The sequence below is a fragment of the Bos indicus genome, chromosome 13 (genome assembly GCF_029378745.1).
Source record: "Bos indicus isolate NIAB-ARS_2022 breed Sahiwal x Tharparkar chromosome 13, NIAB-ARS_B.indTharparkar_mat_pri_1.0, whole genome shotgun sequence".
Classification (NCBI taxonomy): Eukaryota; Metazoa; Chordata; class Mammalia; order Artiodactyla; family Bovidae; genus Bos; species Bos indicus.
Genome location: NC_091772.1, coordinates 57,021,970 through 57,031,136, shown reverse-complemented (window position 1 = coordinate 57,031,136; position 9,167 = coordinate 57,021,970).

Genomic DNA, 9,167 nt, shown 5'->3' with positions numbered 1-9,167 from the left:
CTCACATGGGTGTGAGTAGGACAAGCCTTCTTTCTAATCCAAAGCTGTCTGTCCACTGAGAGAGCTTCCTAAAGCTCTCTTTAGGAGAAAGGGCTTCCTAAAGCAGTGGCAAACTCCTTCCCATCTGATTTTATCTGAAATGAGGAAATTCAGTTGGAAAGCGATAGCAAAACGCTGATCTTAACCTCACTCTCAGAGCCTCGTACCTGGATGTAAGGTTTCTCTGAGGGTATGGCTCCCCCTGGTTGCCACAGCCCAAAAACAACTGGAAAACTTCAGTTATCTTCTCTCCAAAATGGTAAATGAGGAAATAAGACAAGTAAAGAAATGAAAGAAAAAAAGAGGAAAGGAGAAAAGAGTTGACTTGAATCAAGGTGAGTTCATTTAAGCCACAAAATGAGGGAGGGCTTTCCATGAAAGCCAGATTCTTTCTGCCTCATGTCCAAAATTCAAGTAATTATTGAGTGTTTAATGTGTACCAGGTGCAGTTATTGAGTGTTTACTGTGTACCGGGTGCAATTATTGAGTGCTCACCATCTACTACATCCCAAGGTTACAAAAGGTAGTGACACCTGGCCTGTGTCCACAGGGAGATCCCAGGTTCCCATGCAACACCTGTACTCAAGTTACAGAAACAGTTTTTCCTTTGCTCCTCTGTTTTGGTCTTCCCTTCTCTTTTCCTCTTTAGTCTCTCCTCCTTTTCCCTGGCTTTGTCTCTGCCTCTCATTTTTCCCTTCTGACCCTTCTTCCTTGTCTCTCTTTGGCCACGATGCACAAGTATGTTTTCATCCATTGAATGCATTGAATTGAGTTGATCTTGTGTGTGCTAACTCCCTTCAGTTGTTTCCAACTCTTTGCAACCTTATGGACTGTATCCCTCCAGGCTCCTCTGCCCATGGGATTCTCCAGGCAAAAGTACTGGAGTGGGTTGCCATGCCCTGCTCCAGGGGATCTTCCCAACCCAGGGATCAAACCCATGTCTCCTGTCTTGCATTGCAAGTGGATTCTTTACCTGCTGAGCCACTGGGACATTCTTTAACTTAGAAGTGAGTGATCATGCAGAGCCTTGAAACTCTCACTCCACACACAGCATTCATTTGCTTTCTGGAGTATGAAAGTCTTGATGAAAAAAAAATTGTGGTCTGAATTTAAGGATGTGTCCGTTGTACCTTCTAGAATAGGACTGAAATTTCCATTGACCATGTTTTTAATGTGAAACGTGGAGGCTCAGAAAACCACCCAGGAAACTAGGATTCTTCGCAGGGATCTTGGGAGAGATCTCTGGTGAGAAAACAATTTAGATTCAGAGAGGTTATGTGCCCAGACTGTTTATTTCATGAGTGAATGAATGACATGGAGTGGCAGGACCCAGCTAAAGTCTTTGTTGCTCAGAAAAGGTCTGTTAGTTTTGCCTTTCCCAGATGGCAAAAAATGTTCTTGATAAGTCTGATTTTCTGTTTAGGCAGATCCATCCCTTTGCTGTCAATGAGAACACAACCAAAAAGGTCATGATTTTTCACTGTCAGCGAGAAACAATGAATGAGTGTATTAGGGTCGCCGTTGGAAAAAGAGGAACGAGAACAAAACTTTCATCCTCACCTTTTGCTTCCTGGTCCCAGTGGGCCAGTCAGCTCCTACTCTTTCAGGGGTGAAACCTTCTCAGTTTCAATGTCTCTGTGACCTTCAGGCATTATTTCACTGCATCTCCTTTGCAAAGAGAGAGCAAAGGAAGAAGAGTCAAGTGAGAAGAGGGAGGTGGACATATGCGTGCAGGTACATGCACTCTTTTTTGGACCCGCCATCTACATCTCTTGATTTGACTTCCTTGACACACATCTGTCACTTGAACTTGAACTTTCATACTCGTGATCTGCTCTCCAAACAACAGACATTTAAAAACAGTGATCTGGGAAGTTCATTCACAGGCAGGCAACCTCATATTCTTTGGATGAATTTCTGCTGCTTTTCTTCACGTACTGCGAGGGCAGTCATGCAGCTGGCAAGCAGGAGTGGCCCAAGGCATGGCAACGTCCTGCTACACAGAGTCTGGGTCCTCACTAGCATAGAGATCCTTTAAGCACCAGGCAGAACCTTTGAAGATCACACGGAGCAGAACTAACAGATTTGGGAGAAAGCGATGAATGTGTGCATTACCTTTTCACGTTGTGAGAAGCCAGAAGATCAACTATGCTATGAATGAGGGAATAAAATATCTGACTGGTGATAATGACAAGATGAATCCAAGAAGGATTATAAACCCTGGAGGTTATAAACCCTCAGTGGCATCTTTATGAAATGTAGTCTCCTTTTTTTTTTTTTTTTCATAAACGTAGTCTCTTACTATTAAAGTACAGTCATTATTTTCTTAAAAAACCCAACAAGTTGGCATCCATGTTCAAGTCCTTTTAATGAAGTTATTGCAGAAAAAAATGAGAGAGCAGAGAGAGACCCTGAAAAGCAGACTTAGCAGGAAGTTGTTTAAAAGACCATGAGAGAGTCCATCAAGAGAGATGTAGGGAAAATTTGCCAAGAGAATTCGTGTTGGCTCAGCAAATAAAATACCCCTGAATAAGCTGATTAATGTTTATTTGCATCCACCGAATGTTCAGGCCCCGGTGACTGCAGCAGAACAGCTGAGACAAGCACTCAGCTGTGTGAGGGCCCACTCATTAAGGGCCACCATCGTCCCCACCTGTCACTTTATTTTCCCCGGTTCATTTATTCCCTTTGAAAATCATGACGGAGAATTGATGCCTCAAAATGTGTGCCTTGTCACGACCAATTTCCCCTTGTTTGTGGAGAAAGCAGGAGCATGTCCCCTGTTGCCTGGAACGAGGGCCCCTGTGTGGGTCCTGGCCCCCCGGGCCGGAGCTGCACCAGGTGCTGTTGACTCTGCCACCCCCGCCTCCCATCACCTGGGAACCCAGCCAGGGAACCCCAGCTCCTCTGCCTTTTCGAGAGAACGAGTGTATCACACACTGTGGCTCCATCTGGGACTTCAGAGTTCAGAGACCATGCTGCCACCATCTCCCGCCATGGCCCACAGAACTCTGCCCACAGACAGCATTTACCAAACACACAGATGGCACCCCACAAGCCAAGCCAAGAAGACTTCTACCTCCCCACATCACTCACCTCCTGGGGCATAGCTGGATGCTCCTGGCCCATCTCCAGCTGCCATTCTGGGTCCTTCCTGTCAGGGCACTCTCTGGGCCCCTCAGCATCCACTTTGCCTCTTCTAAGAGCTTGATGTTTCCAGGCTGGGAGGCTTTCGTTCCCGAGTATGGTGATGGCGAAGGGAGGTGATGTTGTACTTGGGATCACAAAGACCGCACATCATCCTGAGAGCACTTGGGCAGAGGCTGCCTGGCTCCCCGGGCCTGGTTAAGGATGCTTGGTGTTTCTGCAATTCTGTCATCCAGACTCCAGCAGCAGCCCATTGAAGAGCACTGCTGGGCATAAAGAAGCAAAGGGAGAAAAACAGCCCCAACCCAAAGTCCCATCAAGTCCTCCATAACCCAGCGTCTACCAGGGAGGAGCAACTGTGCAAAGGGCCGGAGAGGGGAAGGGAAATGAACAATTGGCCATGCTGCGGCCCCATCACCAGTGGATACAATGGTCATAAGTCACAGCCTAGGAGGCAGTTAGGGCGGGGGCTCCCAGGAAAGCGAGTAGCCCCCTCTCAGAGCTGGAGGAGATGCAGACAGAGTTTGGCAAGGAGTCTCACCCACTACAGATTCCAAGGGCTTTTTTTCTTTTTGTTTTTAAGGTGAACACTTCCCCTCCAAGGCTCTGAAGGCTCATACGTAGTAATGGGTTGAGTCCTTGCGATGGCCCTTGAGGTCAGGTATGCTGTCTGGCGGGCTTCCCCAGTGGCTCAGCGGTAAAGAATCTGCCTGCAGTGTAGGAGCCGAAGGAGATGTGAGTTCAATCCTGGGTTGGTAAGATCCCCTGGAAGAGGGCAAGGCAACCCACTCCAGTATTCTTGCGTGAAGAAACCCACGGACAGAGGAGCCTGGAGTCCACGGATGGCAAAGAGTCAGACACGACTGAAGTGACTTAGCATGCATGCATGGTGTCTAGCAATGTCCAGAGACGTTTCTGTTTGTCACAACTGGGAGAGGACCTCTAGTGGGTAGAGGCCAGGGAGACTGCCAAGCCAAGCCTACAGGGCCGGGACAGCCCCATCAATCAGTGCGGCCCCAGGGGACTGTGGTGAGCATCCCTGAGGAGGAGCTATGTCATCAGCTCCGTTTTCCAGTGAGAAGATAAACACACAGAGAGGGGAAGCGACTTGTCCGTGGGTGCACAGCTCACAGCTGGCTATGTGTCTGTGCTAGAACCCCTGACAGGGCTGTTTCTTGGTTCCCACTAGGAAAGGCCACCGTTCATTCCACCGGGAGTGTGTGCCTTTGCACCATCACGACCTCTGTTTCTCCCCTTGGCTAGAGACCACCCTGGGAGCAGAAACCTGCTCTGAAGAGCCTGGAAGTCCAGCACGTGATGTGCAGACCTCTGAGCTCCTGGAATCAAGATATTTGGAAAACCATCAAAAGCAGCGGTCAGAGACACCCCACCCTGTGGAGTGAACGTCAAGGGAGCCTGTGCCAAGCGCAATGAAGGATTTTTGCCTAAACCTCACATTCTTGGATCATAGAAAGAGCAACATCTGCATTTTCATATATCTTAGCATTAATACTCCAAGAAGTCTGAATAATAAACATTTGGATAGGGTAAAGCTCTTCCCCCACCAGACAGACAGGGCCTGGTCTGATGACTTGGTGGGATCTTGCTAGGGACCTCCCGTTAGGGGGGCAGATGGCAGCCCAGGGTCCCAGCTGGGCCCTAAGCTGACCCACAGTCATGAGGCCCTGATGGCAGGTGTCATGCTGGGTTACCAAGGGGACCGCAGGTATTACAACTGCAAGGGTCCATTTTATTTTTCTTTGATTCCACTAAGCTGGACAGTGACCACAGTCTCTTAAAAAAAAAAATCTTGCCAAAAGAAAGCCTCCCCAACAGCTGGGCTGTTCTGTACATTTAATCTCTGCCTGGAAGGAGGAGAAACAGCCTGGCTGGTAAACACCGGCTGCCGCTGGCACGACCCGCAAAGCCTGCGCCCACACCCCTCTCCTGGAGTCCCTGCACCCAAAGCCTGGGAGTTATCCCTCTGTGAGAGAAACAGAGGTTTCATTTCATCATCAGGGTTCAGGATTAAAGTGTCTGGAACAAGGATGAGGGGATTACCCTTTCCTTGTCCCACGCTCTGACCTGTGTGAGGACAGACCGCATGAAAGAGTAGAAAATGGAATCCCCCTAATTCAGGAAACGATCTGAGGCCACAATCCCCCCATACAACACTTTGTGTGCGTGCTTAGTCGCTTCAGTCGTATCCGACTCTGCGACCCCATGGACTGCAGCCTGCCAGGCTCCTCTGTCCATAGGATTCTCCAGGCAAGAATACTGGGATGGGTAGCCATTCCCTTCAACACTTTGCTCACACTCCAGAACTGGTTCTCCTGCCCTAGAACCTGGGTGAGAAGGGCACCAGGAGCCCAAGAAAGCATTCCAGGGCCACCTTGAGTGTCCCAGCTGCAAAAGGAGCCAGAGCACCCAGAAGCTACAGGTCCTGTTTATGAGAGCTGTCCCCTGATGCGCCAAGCTGTGCTCTGTCTCCTGGATTCCAGCCCCCTGCCTTCTGCTCTTCTTGGAATTTCCATGTGACCTGCTGACCCCACATCAAAGGAAGTGATCCCAGGCCTTCAAAGTGGAGCTTGAGCCAAGCTGGGCACGTGGAGTGCTTCCCCCACCCACCCTGGGGACCCAGGGGCTGACCCTGCCCAGCAAAGAGGGTGCCCACAGTGGGGCCAGCACCCCCTGCCCCCCCACCAGGCCTGGGCTCTTGGAGCTTTCAAGTGTCACTTAACAGCAATTAGATGGTTGGGAAGGTAGATTTGCTGACAATTAGTCCAGGGCCAGGGATAAGAGGGACTTGCTCAGGCAGCAACGTCTTGTTTAGAAAGCTGTCTCTTCTCCCACCCTGTTTTCCTTCCAGCTAATCAGCCACCCAGCACTCTCCCTCCAAAGTGCCAGCTGGGAACCGTCAAAGCCCCATGCGCCCCTCATGCAGTGCAGGCCCAGCCTCTCCAGGGGGCTCGGGTTTCCAGCCCCAAGGCTGGTTTCTGTCTAACTCAGGTGGTTCCATTTAACACGGGAGGGACCGAAGAGCCCAGGGCCATGGGGGGCTCCCCGGCCTGCTCTCCATCAAGACGGCCTGGTCCCTTTCGAGGCTGCATGTTCTCACCCTCAGCCCCTGCCTGCTGGGGACAACCAGGGGGCTTAGAAACCTCCTCTAAGAGGGTACCTGGTGCACTTCTTACAGCTTCTCAAAAGGAACAAGCTTGTCTGGGCCTTGAGTAAAGCAAGTGTTTCTACAGCTGTTCTGGTTGGGGTAGGATGGAGGGTTTGTTTGTTTTGCTTTGTTTCGTTTGACTTTACGTGGGATTTATTAAATTGTTTTCATGTTGAAGTTTGATACTCAGATGGTGGTGCTGCTCCACCAAGGGAGGTTTTGCCTTCTAGGGAACACTGGCAGTGACTGGAGTCGCTCTGGGTGTCACATCTGGGGGTGAGGAGACGCCATTGGCATCTCGTGGATGGAGACCCAGGAGGCTGCAGCGCAGAGGTCAGCCCCCTCCATACCGAGTAAGCTGACCTCAAACATCAGTAGTGCTGAGGTTGAGATACGACCTGACATACAGCCAACTGTGCAAATCTAAAGTGCACATATCAATACATCCACTAACTTGCAGATAGCGACATATTGTACTAACTAAGTTTCTTAACACTGCTGTAACCAATTACCACAGACTTAGTGGTTCAGACGGTAAAGAATCTGTCCAAAATGTGGGAGACCTGGGTTCAATTCCAGGGTCAGGAAGAACCCCTGGAGAAGGGAATGGCAACCCACTCCAGTATTCTGGCCTGGAGAATTCCATGGACAGAGGAACCTGGCAGGGCTATAGTCCATGGGGTCCGAAAGAGTCAGACACTGAGTGACTAACACTAGTGATTTAAAACAACACGCATTTATGATTTTATAATTTTAGAAATCACAAGTCCTAAAATCAAGGTGTCAGCAGGACTGCATTCCTTCTGAGGCTTTTTTTTTTTAATATTTATTTTTTATTTGACTGTACCAGGTCTTAGATGCGGCATGTGGAATCTTTAGTTACAGCAGGCAAATTCTTGATTATGTCATGCGGGATCTAGATCCCCTACCAGAGATCAAACCCAGCCCCTCTGCAATGGAAGCTCAGAGTCTAAGCCGACCACTAGGGAAGTCTCAACATACTTAATATAGTTTTTTAAGCTCCTGGCATTAATATACACACAGTCCTCCTGGATGAGGGGTCGGTGGGGGTGGGGAGTAGGCTTGACTGATTTTGTAGGTCTAGGACTGTAGGCTTAAAGATGGCAAGTTGCAAACATTCACACTATTTCTCATTTACTCAACAATACTGGACTTGGACTTGGGGCTATGCACCAAGGCTTAGAGGTTGGAGATGGAGATCAGAGCTGGAATGCAAAAGGGATCCACCCCAGTTGTTATTGGAGTCACAGCTTCAAGGAAACAGATGGCAAACTAGAGTTTGTGATATAATTCATTATATTTAGTGCTAGAGTTCAGGTTCAGGTGGCTATGGGACCCACCCCTCATCCCCAATCATTGATCTTTCTCTCTCTCTCTCTCTCTCTCTCTCTCTTTTTTTTTTTACTATCTCCATGGCTTGGCACCTTCTAGAATGTCATGTAGTTGGAATTGTACAATTCATAACCATTTCAGATTGGCTTCTGCCACTTAGCAATAGGCTTTTAAGGTCCCTTCCTTGTCTTTTTGTGGCTTGCTGGGTCTTTGAATTGTTAAGGTATCATGTTAGCAAGATGATTGATAAGTCTAAGATAAAGAGAGGTTAGTGGAAGCCAGGAGGCATGAGACAAGTCAATAAATGAGCAAAGTGTTTGGGAACCAAAGGTTCAACCCCACACCTTATCCAAGTCTTTTTGAAAAATGAATATGTTAGTTTTTGTCTTCCTGCTTTAATGTCAATCATATTTAAGGTGTGTGTTTTTTAAATTTATTTATTTGGCCACGTTGGGTCTTAGTTGCCTCATGCGGGATCTTACATTGTGGCAGACGGGCTCCAGAGTGCATGGGCTCCGTAGTTGCTGCCTGTGGGCTTTGTTACTCCAAGGCATGTGGGATCTTACTTCACCAACCGAAGATCGAACCTGTGTGCCCTGCATTGCAGGGCAGATTCTTAATCACGGATCACCAGTCTTGCCTCCAGACATACATGTCCAGTTCTAAGAGGTCAACATCACGACTTGTCACATGCTGCTGTCCTGGTCCAGTGGTGATCCCAGAGCCAGGGTGGCTTTCCCAGGGGACCATGGTTACCTGTCTTCATGGATCCGAGCTGATGCTCAGAAGAAATGTCTCTGTTTTCTTACTCCTGGACAGTCTTATGTCAAACAGTTCTCAAGACTTCCAAGTCCAGAAGTGCTCCTGAGGGGTGGGGGTAGATAGTGAGCACTCAGCAAAGGTTCTTGGTTGTTTCTCCCCATCGAGACCCCTGTGCTCCAGCAGCCCTGAGCCCCACTTGTTGGTTTCCCTGCCGACTCATCCATTTGACTGCCTGCCTGTATGAGCTCACCCTGAGATATACATATATTGTGCACAGTCTTTCAAATGTTTTTTTCTTACTAAAACAATAATAGCTGCACTACAAAACTATTAATCTGGCAGTAAATTCTTACAGAAAATTTATTGCTAAGACTGTATTTCAGGAATTGGTTGCGTTATCCCAGAAGGGGGTTCAATTAAACACTTAAAAATAAAAGTCACACAGGATTTAGATGGCGCCTCTTGGATGAAGGTTTCAAAGACTGTCTATCCTCTTCCCATCAGATTCTCTACAGATGATTTCAGAGGCTGAGAAATGGCAGAGCTAAGTCCAAGGTCAACCATGAAGTCATCGGCAGCATCGACTTATCTCATCGTTTGCTCGGCTGTGCCCTGTGCCTCTCACTACTGCTGGCTTTGGAGGTGTTTATCCCATGCTGTAGCCTGTAGGCCAGCAGAGTTTCTAATGGTGGTTTGATCT